Source organism: Calidris pugnax, unplaced genomic scaffold (genome assembly GCF_001431845.1).
Source record: "Calidris pugnax isolate Ruff unplaced genomic scaffold, ASM143184v1 scaffold49, whole genome shotgun sequence".
Lineage (NCBI taxonomy): Eukaryota > Metazoa > Chordata > Aves > Charadriiformes > Scolopacidae > Calidris > Calidris pugnax.
Window position 1 is genome coordinate 2608764 of NW_015090798.1, and position 15995 is coordinate 2624758.

The window sequence follows — 15995 nt, forward strand, 5'->3', positions numbered from 1 at the left end:
TGCTGTATAAATCAGACTGAAATGGATCTTGGGGTCTTTTGTGCTCTTTGAACAGAGGTTAATAGAATTCTGTCAGCATTATTTTGCACACTCCTATTTTTATTGTAGATGTATGTGTATTTTACAGTCTGCTGTGGCATAATAGTGAAACATAAATATTGAAAAGATTGTTTTTCAACAACTTTTTATACTTAGAATTTTCAGTGTGGCTTTTTCTTCTTCAGACTGCCTAAAGAACAAGGTAAAGGATATTATATCTTTGGAAGGACATAAACCAAATGGGTCTGAATTGTATGTTAATTAGGGTTATTTATTTATAGTTATTCGGTTGATATACTAGCAAAAGAGGGAAAATGGGATACATAATTTTCCAATTCTAGTTTTAGAACATGTGTTTGAAGTATGTACATGTGTACTGCCTTTTGTGTTATTTTTCTAATATTTTTTTTTGTGGTTTGGTTTCAGAGCATATTTTACACAGTATGCTGTAATATTTGAATGAAATGATTCCTTGCAGAAGTGCCCATCAGGATTGGTATTGAGCTAGGAGGAGCTGGAAGGTGGACAGGCAGCTAAAAATCAAGAAAAAAAAAATCATCCTGCTTCTCACCCATTAAAAACTGAAATTAGCGCCTATACTTTCTAACTTAAGCCTATTTGAACTTTTTTCTAAACTGTTGTACTTTCATTATTCAAACAATCTTGCACATAATTTTCGCCTTTGTATTTCTGCCTAGACTTCCCTATAAGCCCTCAGAGTACTTTCTGCTAACCATTGTTAGATTTTTCTTTCTTAAGAATTGTATTAGTCATGGTTTGCATTAGATTTTTCCATTTCCCTGTTCCACGCTGCTTTGTCAGCCACAACCATTGCAGACAGATAAGACCACTGGGAGGAGGTGTAAAGATTGTTGGGTTTTTTTTGATCTAATTACTCAGCTTGGCTCTGGAGCCATACCCTCACGTCCCTGAAATTATTATCTATCCAGAAATCATTATTCTTGCACTAAGCATGGCCTCCAAACTACCTTCTGGCTGACTGCAGGCAAAAAACCTTGGGAGTAGAAAGGAGATTCCTTTATGTGCTAGATGTAGAGAGTCTCCTGTGGCAGCCACGTGTACCTACTCCAACCTTCAGCCAGCTTTCATGAAGTCTTTGTCCTTAGTCTGAAATGACAGTGTTTCTTACAACGGTGGAAGAAAATACTTGGAGACAACTAATGACCTTTGGCAAGAGGTAGAACTCACCTTGGCGATTGCCAGACAGAGCAGAAGACGTGGCTGGCAGGTGGATGGGATTGAGCAGCATTATTTGCAGTTATAGGTGGAGGCTTCATTCTCTAGTGGGTGGGTTTTTTGTCCGTCTCCCTTGAAACTACTTGATAGTAGTAGTTCAAACCTGTTGATTTAAAATTTAGTACTGAATTTATTCTTTGTACACATTTTGCCAAAAATGATACATTAACTCTGCAGACATTAAGTATTAGCTATACCTGAACACAAAATTTTGATAAAATTTTACTTGTATTAAAATGCCAAAACCTAGGTTTTTAAAATTGTATTTATTTGTGGAAACTTTTATATTAGCTCTACAAAAAGACCACCTAACCCATTTAAAAAGGTGTTTTATTCATAGTGGTTTGAACAGTGAGTACTCTGTCCTGTCCTCTAGCATCTCCAATTTATGCAGCTTTGGAAGTGAAGAAGCATTTTCTAGTTGTTCACGTTGAACTGAAATACTTGAATAAATTAAAATGAAGGATTTTTATATTGACTGACGAAACTAAAAAGACCCAGTTGGCATATAACAGTACATTGATGCTGCAATAAATTTTGGTCCCCGATGCTTAGCCATAGTTTTCAACTGTTAAAACTTCAAGTACAAGCACACAGATGTTAGTGTAACTTCACTGAGAGCTGTTTTCTAAGGAATTCAAGGAGCTGAGCTTGCCTTTTCTGGAGAAGGACTTCCCAGAAAGCTGTCTGGTGTACTTGCTGCTGCTTGTAGAGGTGTTGTACTGTGTACCACAGGTTGCAATATTACAGAATTTACCCAGTTTTCCAGTTTCTTGAATCTGTGGAGGGCAAGCAGCAAGACACTTTACAACCTTCATGTGGCATCACGGACCTTTCTCCCATCCCCACTCCTATTCAGATTGAAGTCGAGGAGAGTTAGATCCTTGTTGCATGAGATCTGCTTGTTGGCTGTAACTAGATACTACAACCTATTACAAGTAGGTTGTAATAATTGCTTTCGGTAACTTAAGCAGTATCCAGTGATAGAGCATAGAGACCAAGGTTTCCTTTAATGTGCGGTGTCTTTAATGTTTTAATGTCTGTAAATACATTTATTGGGAGTTCAGGTAACCATGTGAACTCAGGAATAAAATACTAGACTACTTGATGTTTTTCTTTTAATAATTTAAATAAAGATACACTTAAGCCTGCCTTAATGCTTTTTCTTAATGTATGTTGTAACCTGTTTGAGAGTAAATATAAATTTTGCTGATAAGTATATTCAGTTTTGGATTTGGCTGAAATTTCTACTTGGGGATTCCCGCTAGGGACAGGTTAACCCTGTTCTTCCTCCTGCCTCAGGGCATCATCTCACTGGGAGCTCTGGTTTGGCTCTTCTGTGATTTTTTTTTTTGCCCTTCTGTGATTATACGTAATGACAACTTGATTCAAACGAGTAATAGGATTTATTGTTTTAAAGGAAGGGCACCGAGTTGCCATTTGGTAGAGTACTTCAGACACAGAAAGAAAAAAATCAAACTTTTTTTCTGTTTACAAGCAGACTAGCTAAAACTAGAGAGCAGGGATAATCTTCCAGCCACTTCCCATAGTGGAGGAAAAGCAGTGAGCACTTCTTCTCTCTCTGTTTTTCCTTTCTTGATAGAAAGAAAAGGCAGACAGAGTTAGAGAATCTCCTGTAATTTCTCTAGACAATACTGATGTCTTCTGGCACTTTTCTCAAGATGTTACATACCTGAAGTAAAAAAAATATTTAACTTAGTCAAACCTCCCATGGTGTGGAAGTAGTTAAACTACTCTCAAGTTTTAGAGTTAAAACAAACTTTACATCTCTTTGGGAAAAGCATTGCTATTAGACCAGTAGAAACTGAAAAGCCTGCTTTTCAAACCATTCTGATTAATTCAGCTAATGTTTTTCCTTGAAAAGCTTCAGTTGGTGAGACACTGCTATGTACATAAATGTAGTAAAATGCTGCACCATTTCATTTGCAGTGTCACAAGATTTGGACCATGAATATGAAAATACACATACATATGTACACAAATATAGAACCAGACTGATTGTAGAGTAAGAATATTAGGATGCATGCCACACAGCCTTTGATAACTGCTGGCACACGGCTTCAGCACATGAATTTGAGTTCCTAAAACCACCTGGTAGGTTGAGTTGAAAAACCTTTTGAAAAATACATCAAAAAGTTGCTATGGCACTGCAGGGGATACTTATGCATAGAATAAAAGAACTAGTGTAGTGTTCTGTTCAGCAATTCTTCACCCACAAACATTTCTGAATTCTAAAAGTATTTTGACACTTCTGTGTTAAAACACTACTTAGTATTAGTACTTAGCATTTTGCTTTAACTCTTTTAAAGTAAAATCAAAGTCAAACTCTTAGTATTAGATTTCTTTTACATCTTTAAAAATATCATGTAAAAAAGTTTTGGATAAATTCTCCGATTCCTTTCCTGAAAGGGAGTGTGGGTGCCTCTGAAAAGTAGTAATCTTCTGCATTCTTTTAATAGAATTCTGACTGTATTGTAGGGAAAAGGAAAATATAGTACGTATATGAATATGAAAGAGAAGGGAGGTTTTACCAATTCCATATGGTAAAGCCATCAGAATTACATTGCTGTATGTTTCTGTCGTTGACTGCAGGTAGATTTTGCGTAAATCCAGTTTGATAGGGGACCTGTGCCTATGGCATATCCAGTGGCCCAGATTATTTGCATTGAAATCATAAAAAGGCCAGCAGTTGTTTCTCTGCTTCACTGATAGCTGCAGAAAGTGTAGATGATATTAAGGTTTTATGTTGGTTTATACGTCTGTGCAAATTGCTTTTTCTGCTTCTTCTCTGACACACAAAATTTTGTGGAGATACTTTTGGCTCAAAATTGGAAATACCAAAATGGATTTTAAAACACTATTTCTGATTCTGGCTCTTTTCTTGAAATTTGTTTTGCAAACATAAGTAGTATGATCATCAGGTAACTTGTAACTAACTAGTAACAAAGGCAGATATTTTCTATATTACATTATGAAATAATTTCTGCATTCCAAGCTGTCATTTATGTTAATATTTCAGTGCTTTCTTAAAGTAAATCGGTGAAAGGTACAGACTCATCCAAGAATCATCACAATATTCTTGATGCATGAAATGACTCGTGTAAACAATAGGAACACTGTGTGATATGGCCATGTACCAGACAGGAAAATAGAGAAGTGCTAAGACTACCAACTGAAATCTCACTAGCCTCATTGCTCCAAAAGTTAATAAACATGACAAATAATACATTTTGGCATAATGCTTACTGTCTTTTAAAGAACTTGGTTGCATTTTTCATTGTATATCCACTGTTGATTGTTTATACAAGGCAATTTTACTGGACATTTTAGACAAGAAGCATAAAATCTCAGAATCAGCTAGTAGAGTGTTTTTAAGTACCTAAGTGGTTCTCAGCATGTTTTCAAAAGGGACATTAAATAGAAAATTTTATAAAAAGAGAAGCTTTGTTCACGTACAGACTTCATGAAAAGATGCTTTTTCCCCAGTAGGCTTCTCCAATTTCTATTTATTGTTTACTGTTAAAAATGTACCTTGCTCTCTTGGCTTATCTATCTTCAGATTCTGAGTATTGGATCTTCTTTTAAATTTTACATCGTGTCAGCGTTCAATTAACCTTCAAAACTTCTGAGTACACAATTTGAACATCTAAAGTACTGCCGTTGCAGAGCCTGCTGACTAGATCTCATTTCATTTAGTTTTCTCTTTTTCATTTTTTCATCACGGGATTAAGAAATGTTGGAACCAGAAATCGTGTATTTGCAGAAGAGTTTTTTTTATGCTCTGGGTCAAAGTAGTATCACTGCCTGCGTTACAGAGTTTACAGAAGTCTCTTGTATTAATGCTGTTATCTTTGTCAGCTGATCTGGTGAGTCCGTCACACAGGATGTTTTGACAAGAACTGTTTTCCACCAAAGTCCTTTGCTGGGGTGTGTTCATCATGTTTGCAGTCTTTGTATACAGTTCCTCTGTATGTTAGACTGAATGTGAAGTCCACAATCAGGTGACATTGTGGTCATTATTAAACAGTAGAGAATCTAGGACCAAGACGTTTTCTAATTAAGTAGCCAACATCGTATGACCCTCTCGTTATTTAGAGCAACTGTCCACTTGTGTGGTTTAACTGTCATGTAAAATGATGCCAAATTGAAATGATGCAATTCAATGATGCTCTGAAATTTGTGAGAGATGCTTTCAAGCCATTGTTTAAGTGGTTCTCAGACCAAGCTTTTGAGTGTGGAAGCTATTGTAGGTAGAAATAAAACAATCATCTGAAGTTCCATGAGCTAATAATTGTTAATAGGCACACAAATGTGAAGACTGTAGGGCAATAATTAGGTCCCCTGACAGCTGTCATACGGAAGCATCACCACTTGTAAAGGACACTTACGTGTTCTTACAATAAGGAGAGTAGCCTCTTTATAGGTTCCAGAATCTCTCCTCCTTCTAGGAAAATTTAAGAGAATCAGTAGAGAAGAGAACTTGTGGTTTCGGGTACTGAATTTTTTTTTTATGTGAAGAACTGATTCTATCAGGATGAATGTCATCAGTCTAAGGTTATGACTCCACTTTTCATCCTTTCTACTCGCAGTATATGAAAACAGATCAGATATCAAAATTCATGTGTGTAAACTAAACCATCATCTGATACGAATTACTGGTATAACCTGCTATTAGCAAGATGTTTCACACAAGTTTCTGTGGCATTATATCTGCTGCTTTGCTGGCATCTGGAAAACCTTAGGACTGTGATCATGATGTTTCTATTATATTAACATACTCTCTGTTGATCCACGTGAGGCACTCCAGGCTTGTAATCTCAGCCCCACCTGACAGAGTCTCTTAGAGCTGACAGCAGAGCATGGTCCCTAGGAACGTAACAGAGATTGTTACAGCATGTAAGTTGAGGAGCTAACCTTGCAGTCTAGCTCAGGTTTACCTTCTGCTCGTCATCGTGCTCGTGCTGTCACACGGGTCCCCCTGCCAGAGCACCCTACAGAGGGACTGAAGTCAGCATCCTTTCCTCTTTGAAAGGTAAGAGTTCTTCTAAACAACAAATGTCTTCGCAGACCAGGTTTTCGTGGAACGTGATCATTAGCGGTTGCCCCCAGTAGGTTATTGTCTTGTCTGCCTGCAGTTTTGTATCCGAATGGCTGTATTTGATCAAATTTCTGTGGTGATATTCGGGTTGTGTTGGGATTGAAATGCAGATTTGCAGGGTAAAAGGAGATTATTGCATCCAAAGGTGCTGCTTTGATATCATCTATGTGACAGTCTCACCGGCAGTAGCGTTACCACTAATACTCTAACTGCTAGGGCTGAGTTTAGGATGTGTCATCTTCTGTGACTTTGTTTAAACAGTCACATGTATTTGCTCTGTAGAAACTCTCAAATTATTTCAAGATGCCGCAAGTAAATAACAGCTTTTTAAATTGCAATAAGCTAATTAAATAAAACAGAAATTATAAAAGCTCTACAGGACTGACAAACAATAAATGTGTTATTTCTAGACAGACAACACAAATAGTCTTCACTTAAAATTTGCAGTGCATGCTTTTAAATTAAAATTAAATTAAATCTTTTCTTAAGGCCATAAAATTAAATATAATTATCTAAAGATAATTTTCTGTGAATAGAAATCATAGCTTTAATCATTCTTTCAAAAGAATGCATTCACTCATAAATAGACTGTGTTATTGTTCCATCCTATTTCATCCCACATGGCCAGAGAGAAAGAGAGTGCATGATCAGAGTTTCATAAAAAGGTAAAGCTTAAATTTGCTTCCCTCTCTCTCTTTTTAGTGCTTTTTGGGACTGAATCCATTAGGAGCCACACAAAGCACATCTGTGTTGTTGTCCCTCCTGACTGTCAGCATACAGTACATTCAAATATTGCAGCCAGAAGGCGTTTTACAAAAACAGCTTTCAAGATGTGCTCTTGAAATGCGTTTGTGTACTCATTATGCAGCGCTATCTTTTGTCAGTGGGGAGTTCTGTAAATAAAGCACCAAGGTCTAATATTGCAGTAGCTGATAGCAATAAAGGTAAACTAAAATAATCCGCTTCTCTTTACGCAACTTCCTCATTTACAACAGTGACCAGTGTATAGGAAAAAAGAACAAAAGTTATTTTTTGTAAAACCTTGGAACATCTAAAGTGCCTTTGCAGGAGGAAATGCAATGGTTGTTCATAAACATAACAGGATTGACATCAATCTGCCACTTTAACTACCTTATGTTTGACCTGTTTGAGTAAAACGACTATTTTGCATCTATGTATGCAGACAGAAAGAGTACAGCTGCCTGGAATTTATAGTCCTTTCTGTTCCCAAACTCAGAAGAATTGTTAATCCCAGAGTCTTGCTACGAGGTTGGTAAAAATGAGTTCTGTAATTCAGATTTTATAGGTTAAGAAAACAAAATGGGTGCTTGAATATTTTGGGGACATTCACAGGACTATAGGTGAAAGTTTGGAGATAAACCAGTCTATTAGACCATGTTTTCTTTTGAAACGTGTTTTTCTGGCATCAAAAACAGTGCTTGCAATTTATAAAATTAGCATTGAAGTATCAAGTTCTTTTTCAAAATATAAAGGAGAAAACAGCACAGGTGAATATATTTGCTCTAAGTGCTGCTTTAAAAATTAATTTTAAATGCTCTCTATTATATTACAGTATTATTGGATGGCATTGTAAGGAAAAAGTCCTGTTAATTATTTTTGCCACGTATTTGTAAAACAGTACTATGCAATAAGCACAGAACATAAAGTAATACTGAGGTCTCAGAATATTGAAACACTTTAAAAGAAAGAAAAAAAAAAAAAGCCAAACAGGTGCAGCACTGCACTTTGACTTTTCAGAGAAATGCTTCCTTAAAGGTACTTACCTCTTCAATAACTAATTTAAGAAGGAAACATTTGGACGAGATGAACTTCTTTTGTACAAGGAGCCTTCATTAGAGACCTTACAAAGGTGGACTTGCTTCTGCTGCATTCACATGAATGAATCTAGCAGTACGGGAATATCCCCCTGGCTTTTCAGTGCTGCTGCCCTATTTTTATACTCAGTAAATGTGCTTTTGCTGAACCTAACAATAATATCTACTGAAGAGACTGCCTCACAACTGGGCATTGAACTTCGCTTTTTCAAACCTTTGTTGGTGGGACACTTGCTTTCTGGATTGCTATTCTGTTAGCATGATGAACTAATTGACCTAGCAGGACTCCCCGTGGAATTGCAGCTTCTGCTTAGATCATCAGGAGTACAATTTGTTGTTTCATTTCCTCTTCGAGTCCCATCAGGGAAATTGAATTGTGAAAAGACTACCTACTGGGAGCATTCAGCCCTCATGACTGAATAAGTAACTTTATTTTTTTTTTCTTTTTCTTTTTTTTTTTTTTGGTACTGTCTTAATTAACAACAAAAAAGAGACTTTGTTATGAGGGAGTCTGCTGTGATTCTGATACAGATGACTAACCCCAGTTATAGGAGCACTTGATCCACACGGCCTCCCGGGGGGGGACTGGGGGCCCCCGCGCAGGTGCAAAGTTAACACAAAGCTTCAACAAGCTCTAAGTGCTGCATTCAGGGGAACTTCTCAAGTGTTACTAGACCATCACCGAGGCTCAAGTCTGCAGGTATTAACTGTTTGGCAAAAAAAAACAACACAACATCCCAGGGTGAGAGGTCTGGCTTGTCTAGACTTTTAATTAGTACCATTAATTAACATTAATCGCTTGGAGCAGTTTGTACTTATCAGTGAAAAGATACAACCCTTCGAGTTTTCTGTGCTCTGACATCGTAAGACAGTGATGTGATCTTATTATTAAAAAGGCTGCCTGGTGCTTTTTACTAACAAGATGCACATCTCTTACTTTTTCCTGGCCCTGAGCTATATTCCGTTAAAATATGCTGACAATATATTCTGTTTAAATTTGTATCTTTGCACTATTAGACTTATTTTTCCCCAGTCTTTTCAAGTTCACTTTTGCGTACAGGTGAAAAAGAGTGATTTTGTAGCTGCTCACTAAAAGGAAAATTTCCTAGGTTTTTTTTAAAGGAAACAGGGGAATAAATTCTCCTTTTTGAAAGTTTAATGCTGACAGGCCATTTCAAAGTTCCAAGTTCCAAAGCAGAAAGCAGAGGAAAAATAATATTACAGAAAGCTCTCCCGGTGTGGAGGCAGTTTCTTCAGTATAAATGTTCTCTCTATTCTCAGTTGTGAAATTTTGAAGTAATAACAACTTTGAAATCATAATAGCTGTAGATTTGCTGTAGGAAGCTGAAGGCCACGGAAGGATGGCATTAGAGAGGCCATATCCATGATATACTAATCAGTCTTCGTAATAAAATGAGATTCACAGGGAGGAATCAAATTTTATCTTTGTTTGACACAAGTTCATGTTACTAGGCTTATGAGGTAAAAATAATCTACAATGTTGTGTGATTTTTGACTTCTGTGCTGAGTTTTAGAGGTTCTGGGACTGAGACTAGTATGAATAGCAAGATGTTCCCTGCAGTTCATCAAGGGAAGATTTTGCCGGCATGGAAAGGACAGAACTTGCTTCTATCAGTAGAAAGACAGTAGCAGCCATTTTAATTTTGTTTGCTCCTGTGCCTGAATTTGGTCTTTGCTAATGTGATGTTGTGTTCAGAAGTGAAATAATGTTTCTATTTTTCTGAGAAAACTATAAAACACAGACAGCATCTCTAAATTCCCTTTTCTTCTCCTGTTTGTTCTTACTATGCTTTTTAAAAATCTTTCCACGTTATTTCTGAATATTAAACGTGAATTAACATATTGAAACATACTGAACACATACTGAAATGTCTTCAGAGGGCACTTATCTGACTTGTCCATCCCCATAAAGGTGATGGACAGAGTGCCAGCTGCTGTGTTGGAGAAGGACCACAGAGGTAGGAAATGGGGCGATGCAGCAGTGTGGGTCCAGGAGAGCAAAAGGGAAAGAAGGGGTAGGATGGTGAGCAAAACCAACCTCGTATTTGTCTCTGAAAAGTGTCGTATTTTTTGCATGTTTCTGGAGAAGACAAAATACAAGTACTTTCAAAGGCAAAGAATAAAGATACAAGTTAGCTTCTGGAACACAGCATTATTTTGCCATGCTTATTGGTCATGGCTCAAAATCAAATGTGCTTATTTAGATGTTATAGCTTAAGGAGTACCACTTCCAGAAATTTGGAGATAACCATTCTATGGGTTTCATGTTCATTCTCTTTCCCTTGGATTCCTGGGTTTCATCCATAAAATATACAGATACTTCAAAGCAGGGATATATCAGAAAAATTTCTTTGGTTGAAAAGGCTGGAAAACTGCCTGCAGTGCAGAAGACAGGATTAGAATTTTGTTGAGTGTAGTTTAGTGATGGCTTGTGGTGTATGGTGTTTGGGTTTTTCTTGTTTACTATTCCAAATGGACACACCTATGGTGCTGGGTTTCAATGCTCATCAAAAGACCCTCTAACAATGTAGTGGACAGATTTTTGTTAGTGTTACGCCAGTTCCTCTATATTTGGACCTTTTGGATAAATAGATTTTCATTCCAATTTCTGGTATATAAAGAATTCACGAATTCACAGGCAAACATTGTTTTCAAAGGAGACAGATAGCTGAAGAAGGTAATCTTTGGCCACGATAAAAAAGTTCTTCCCTGCCTGAGTAGAACTGTATGTGGCCCACTAATTGTGTTTTTCTCTTACAAAAAAAAATCCTATCATTTTCTTTAGGTTTGAATGAAAATTACATAAAGTATGAGATTCCTTTGGCTTCCATGTGAGGAATAGGTGTTGCAGGAATTTTGCATGTAGAAAATTATCTTCATAAGTCCAAATCTTACTGAAACCAGTGGATCTCTTATAGGAGGAAATTTGCTTCAGTTTTAGCAGGGGTTTTCACTCTTATAGATTGTTACCAAGTTATCATCCCCTTCTCGTGCAGCTTCAAAACTGAGCAAGTCCCCTGTTTGATCAACCCATTCAATCTCTTTTAGGATTTTAATTTCAGGATAGTTGAGTAAACGTGTCTAGAAACTTTATTAAACAGATCTGTCCTAGACTGAGAATGCATTTATATCAGAGAATTTCCCTTTTTCATTTTGTAAAGGAAGGATAGTAATCTTGACTCTTTGCAGAGAAGGAGAATGTATGTGTGTGTCTGAGTGTGTATCTCTACACATACATCTAAATATATATATATATAAACACACACACACATATATATATGCACACCATTTTTAACACATGGAGCAAGACTTTTTGCTTATATCAAGTTATTTATCAATTTCATAAAAAGGTTCATTATCTCTAGGTTGTATGTTGCCAAATAAAACAAATGATCCCAGTTCCCAGGCAAACAGTTTAGCAATCCAAAATAGCCCTTTGAGATCTGGAGACCCTCAGGCTCCATCTGTGGGTGAACCGTTATACACTTGAATGAAGAATGATGTCTTTAAAATGTATTTACTTATCCTTGATGGGGGATACTCAGAGGCATGACTGGTCTTGGTGAAAGTTAGAGAAGCCATTGTATTCCTTAGTGTTATGTTGCCTCTCCTTCTGTCCTAGCTAGTTGTATTCCTGATACATCTGTCTCAGTGCTGGAAAATCTTAAATAAGATTGAGGATGTGGCCAGCAGTACTGCACTGTTTCTAATTGAATCTTGTTATGTCACTTCTACGCTACCCAGATTTGGCCACAGAGACATTTTTCTTTTTGATCATTAACTCAGTCTATATGCTGCATGCGGCATGGCTGGTTTATAGAGGTGCAAAATAAATATATACTAAACTACAAGAAATCTCTGTAGGGAGTTTTGAGAAGTATCAATATTATTTGCATACATGATGGAATTTTCCAAACTGTCTCTTTTTGCTGCTGCTGTTGTTGCTTTTTGTTATCCCTGGCTCGGAAGAAATCTGCAGTTGAAATTCTGATGTAATTGTGTTTTAATTTATGCCAGTAATTTTCAGGCGCCAGGATAAGAGGTGCTTAAAAAATTACAAAGGAAAGGCAAATAGTTGCTATTGTATAAGAACAGACATTAATGTAAATAATGCTATTAAGAAATCCAGAATGTTTATGCACACAGGAGGTTTTGTTGCCAAAGAATTTCATATTCAATTTTCATTTTCTTTTTCTCTTAAATCAGATACTTTGATCAAAGCAGGCAGCTTGCCAAATAGCTTTTATCTTATAACAGAAAAATAATGTAAAATATGAAGTAATTAAATTTGAAGCACCTCATAATGAGGTGAAGAAGTGTATTCAAGAGGTGCTGTGAAATGAATTAATTATTCATGTTCATGGGATACTTGCGTTGCCTTCTGTGGCAGGTATTTGTGTTCCTGTAATCAATGTCAGTAATAGTAAGTAAAGTAATAAAAAGTAATAGTAAGTAATAAAAAAGTTGCCAACTCTTTTTCATTTCAGAGTTTAAAGTTTTCTTTCTCTTTTTTCGTAACAGTATTGTTGAGAATTAGTTAGTTGCTAGTTTGAAAAATAGAAGTCAGAAGGAAGAGGATCCTTTATAATGTATATTAAAATGTATTAAAATTGCAACTTCCTTTCTTACAGAGTCAATTTAATGTAATTTTACATTCCTCACCAGCTCATCTGTAAAACAGGATTGCATTCCTGCTAAAAGAAAGCTATGATGTAATTTTTTAAAAAATAAATTAAAATCATGTGAGTGGTAGTGTGTCTGAGAACTTTTAAGATGCTACACAGCCATCTGTACAATGTAGTTTGTCATTACTGGGTTTTGTTTTATACAGCTTTTTGCCTCTGGAAATTTTTTAATATTTGCATAGAAGAGCATTTATAGTAACTTGCATCCTAGTGCTGCAGTTGTGTGATTCTGAAGTGAGTCATCTGTATGCAGAGCTAGCAGAGCTCCTATAATTGTTTCCTCCTGTATTTGATACAGGAGATAAGAGAATCTTTCAAGCCAGGGGAATTCCCAAATAACTGCCTTTCCTTTATTAATTACAAGTTATTTCTCAGGTCAGAATTTCCTTCCCCTCTTCCACCTCCGTCTTGTTTGGTTTTGTTTCCCTGAACCTTCCTCCCTGCTTCGCTGGCCAAAGAGGATTAGCATCATTGTGATTAGTTTATATAGAATATAACAACTGTGTTGTGAAGTTACAATACTCATAAGAGTTGTGACCTCTTGTGAGGCTGGTCAGAATAATTCCACCACAGTCATATTGTCCCCATTCAGAGAGTCCTTCCGTAGTGTGACGATTTTATTTTCCCCTGAGGTATTGTCACTGGCTGTGCTGGGAAGGCTGTGGACCCACATAAGCAGCCCCACAACAGAGTGGGCAATCTTCAAAATCTATGTTTTGTATACATGCTTCTTTAATTTTATTTTACTGTCAAATTGAGTGGACATCTTTGTACCTTGCAGATGTAATGATCTGCTAATTTTTATTCACTTCTATGAACATTGTAAGTCTTTAGTCCAACCTCATATACCAAACCCCAAAGATATTTTATTGTTTTGTATTAGTACTTAGATACTTAATGTGTAGATGTTTTGGCTAACCTTTCATAAACAAAGAAAAACAAAGAATCTAAATGACATTATTGATGTAAACATGATGAGAATACAGTTTCTTACAGTACTTATTCTTACATATCGATTTATTTATATTAAGTTGGTTTCTATTGATTTTTGGCAGGCTCGAAAAAGAATAGGCTTGGAAGTGGAAGGGAGAGATACAAAGGCAAAAGGAGCTTAAATCTGTGTTTTACTAAATTAGCAGCAGCTGGTGGTTTAAATGGCGTTGTGTAAGTACAAATAGACATCACTGCTGTCATTGCTTAGAGCTTGCGGTGTGTAAGAAGGCATAGTGCTCAAGCAGGAAATATTCCTGAGTTCTTGCAAAATAGCACAGACAGGCAAAACTGCTGAAATGCTTTTTAAATTGTAGGAAAGAAATGTGTGACTCAGCGTGTGCGTTCTTTTGTTTGAGACTTTTTTTGGTTGTGATTTTTCTTGCATGTTTTGGCTTGAGCCGAACATGTTTCTTTGCCGTCTCTTCCTTCAGCCTCCCTTAAACAACTCCTGTTTTCCTTCTGTTCTGTCTCACAGCTATTCAGTACTGAGAGGCTCCTCCTTAGCTGGTCTGCAGGAGTATATTCCATATCATGCACGGTATCCCCTGTAGCCAGACTGAGTTCCCAGAAATATATACATGGTTCATACTGAAATAGGTAGTGCCCACAGATTGTTCTGTCTTTCCTCTACTTTCGGTAGGTTGTTCTGAACTTCCAGAACAGCCCTATCATGCTTCCATTGATTAACTGATGTTTCAAGCTGATTGGGGAAGTCACTCACATACACATTTTTAAAAGATTTAATTTAAACTCCAAATTACATTTTCATACACCATTAAGTGCCAGTTGCCATGTGAAATAATTCTGTGTTGGAGATTAATTTGTTTTAAGAATGTGTTTGAGGGAAGTATTACAAGTATAATGCAGTGAAGTGTATTTAGTCTTAGACGTATTAATCCGTGCTACCTCTTTCTATACTGATAGAATTTTGCTTGATCTTTTGCATCTTTACCTGGATTTGCATTTTTTCAGTTATTGATAAAGTTCTTCTTCTGCCTAACTTTCGTTATACATGTGTTTAAGTGTGCTTACACTTTGGGCCAGCACTAGAGGGTTATCCAGGCACAGCTTTGACAGAGACAACTGTATTTTGAACTTCTGCATGTTTACCTGTGGAGAGGGTCATCCTACTTTGAAAGGAAAATTTGGTACCCGATCCTTCAGGTGAGAAGCACGCTTGCCAGCTGAGGTGGGCTAAGCTGTGTATTAGACAATGGCAGCAGCAATAAAAAGTAGGGTTGCATTCCTGACCATCTTTGAGACTTCTGGCACCAAGAAGTTCAGTTTTCTTTGCTCTTGCTTAACCTTTACTTTTTTTCCCCCCTCTCATCTACCTGAATCACTTTCTTTCTGTGCATTTGGTAAGTGCTGTCAGGCAGTTCTGCCTTCCTTTCAGTTGTGGCCTCCAGATACTGCTGGATCCAAGTGAAGAAATAACAATGTTATTTATAAAGAGGAATATTGACCTAAGCAGAAGTGTGCTACCTTAGCATTACATGGGAAATACACAGTATATGTATAGCTACATTACGAATCAAGACCACCCAGTGTAATAATTTTCAAATGCCAGTGATTGTCACTGGGCCTCATTCAATGAAGGGGAGAGGAGCTTTAAGGCAAGGCAAATGATTAACAGAATACTAATTTGGCCTAAAATGCATAATCATAAAGCGGTAATTCAGTAGCCAACCTAGTATTTCTACTCATCTACCAACTCACATAACAGCAAAGGACTATAAACCATTAACTCATATTTGTACTAATCCAATTCCAGGTGCATGCTGCGTATTTTTGTAGTAATAAATATTAAATGGCATATATTTTAAAGAGCAGTGTGTGTCTTAGCATTCTTGGTAGGAAAAGGGAACTAATAAATTTTTGTCCTGGCACTGCTGTTGATTCACAGCATTGCTATGGGCAACTCACTTACCTTCTGTCTGTGTTTCTTTAGCCATAAAATAGAAATAACAGTGCTTATTTTCTTGCTTCCCACAGGAATTGAAAGAAATTTTAAATTTGTGTAACTCTTCAGAGAATGTTAATTTA

The 15995-nt window shown here is 36.7% G+C and overlaps 1 protein-coding gene across 1 annotated transcript in view; it reads left to right on the forward strand.

The window, feature by feature from the left end:
• Positions 1-15995, forward strand: part of SLIT2 (slit guidance ligand 2) — a 454506-nt gene that overhangs the window by 276263 nt on the left and 162248 nt on the right. The gene's annotated exons all lie outside the window — the stretch shown is intronic.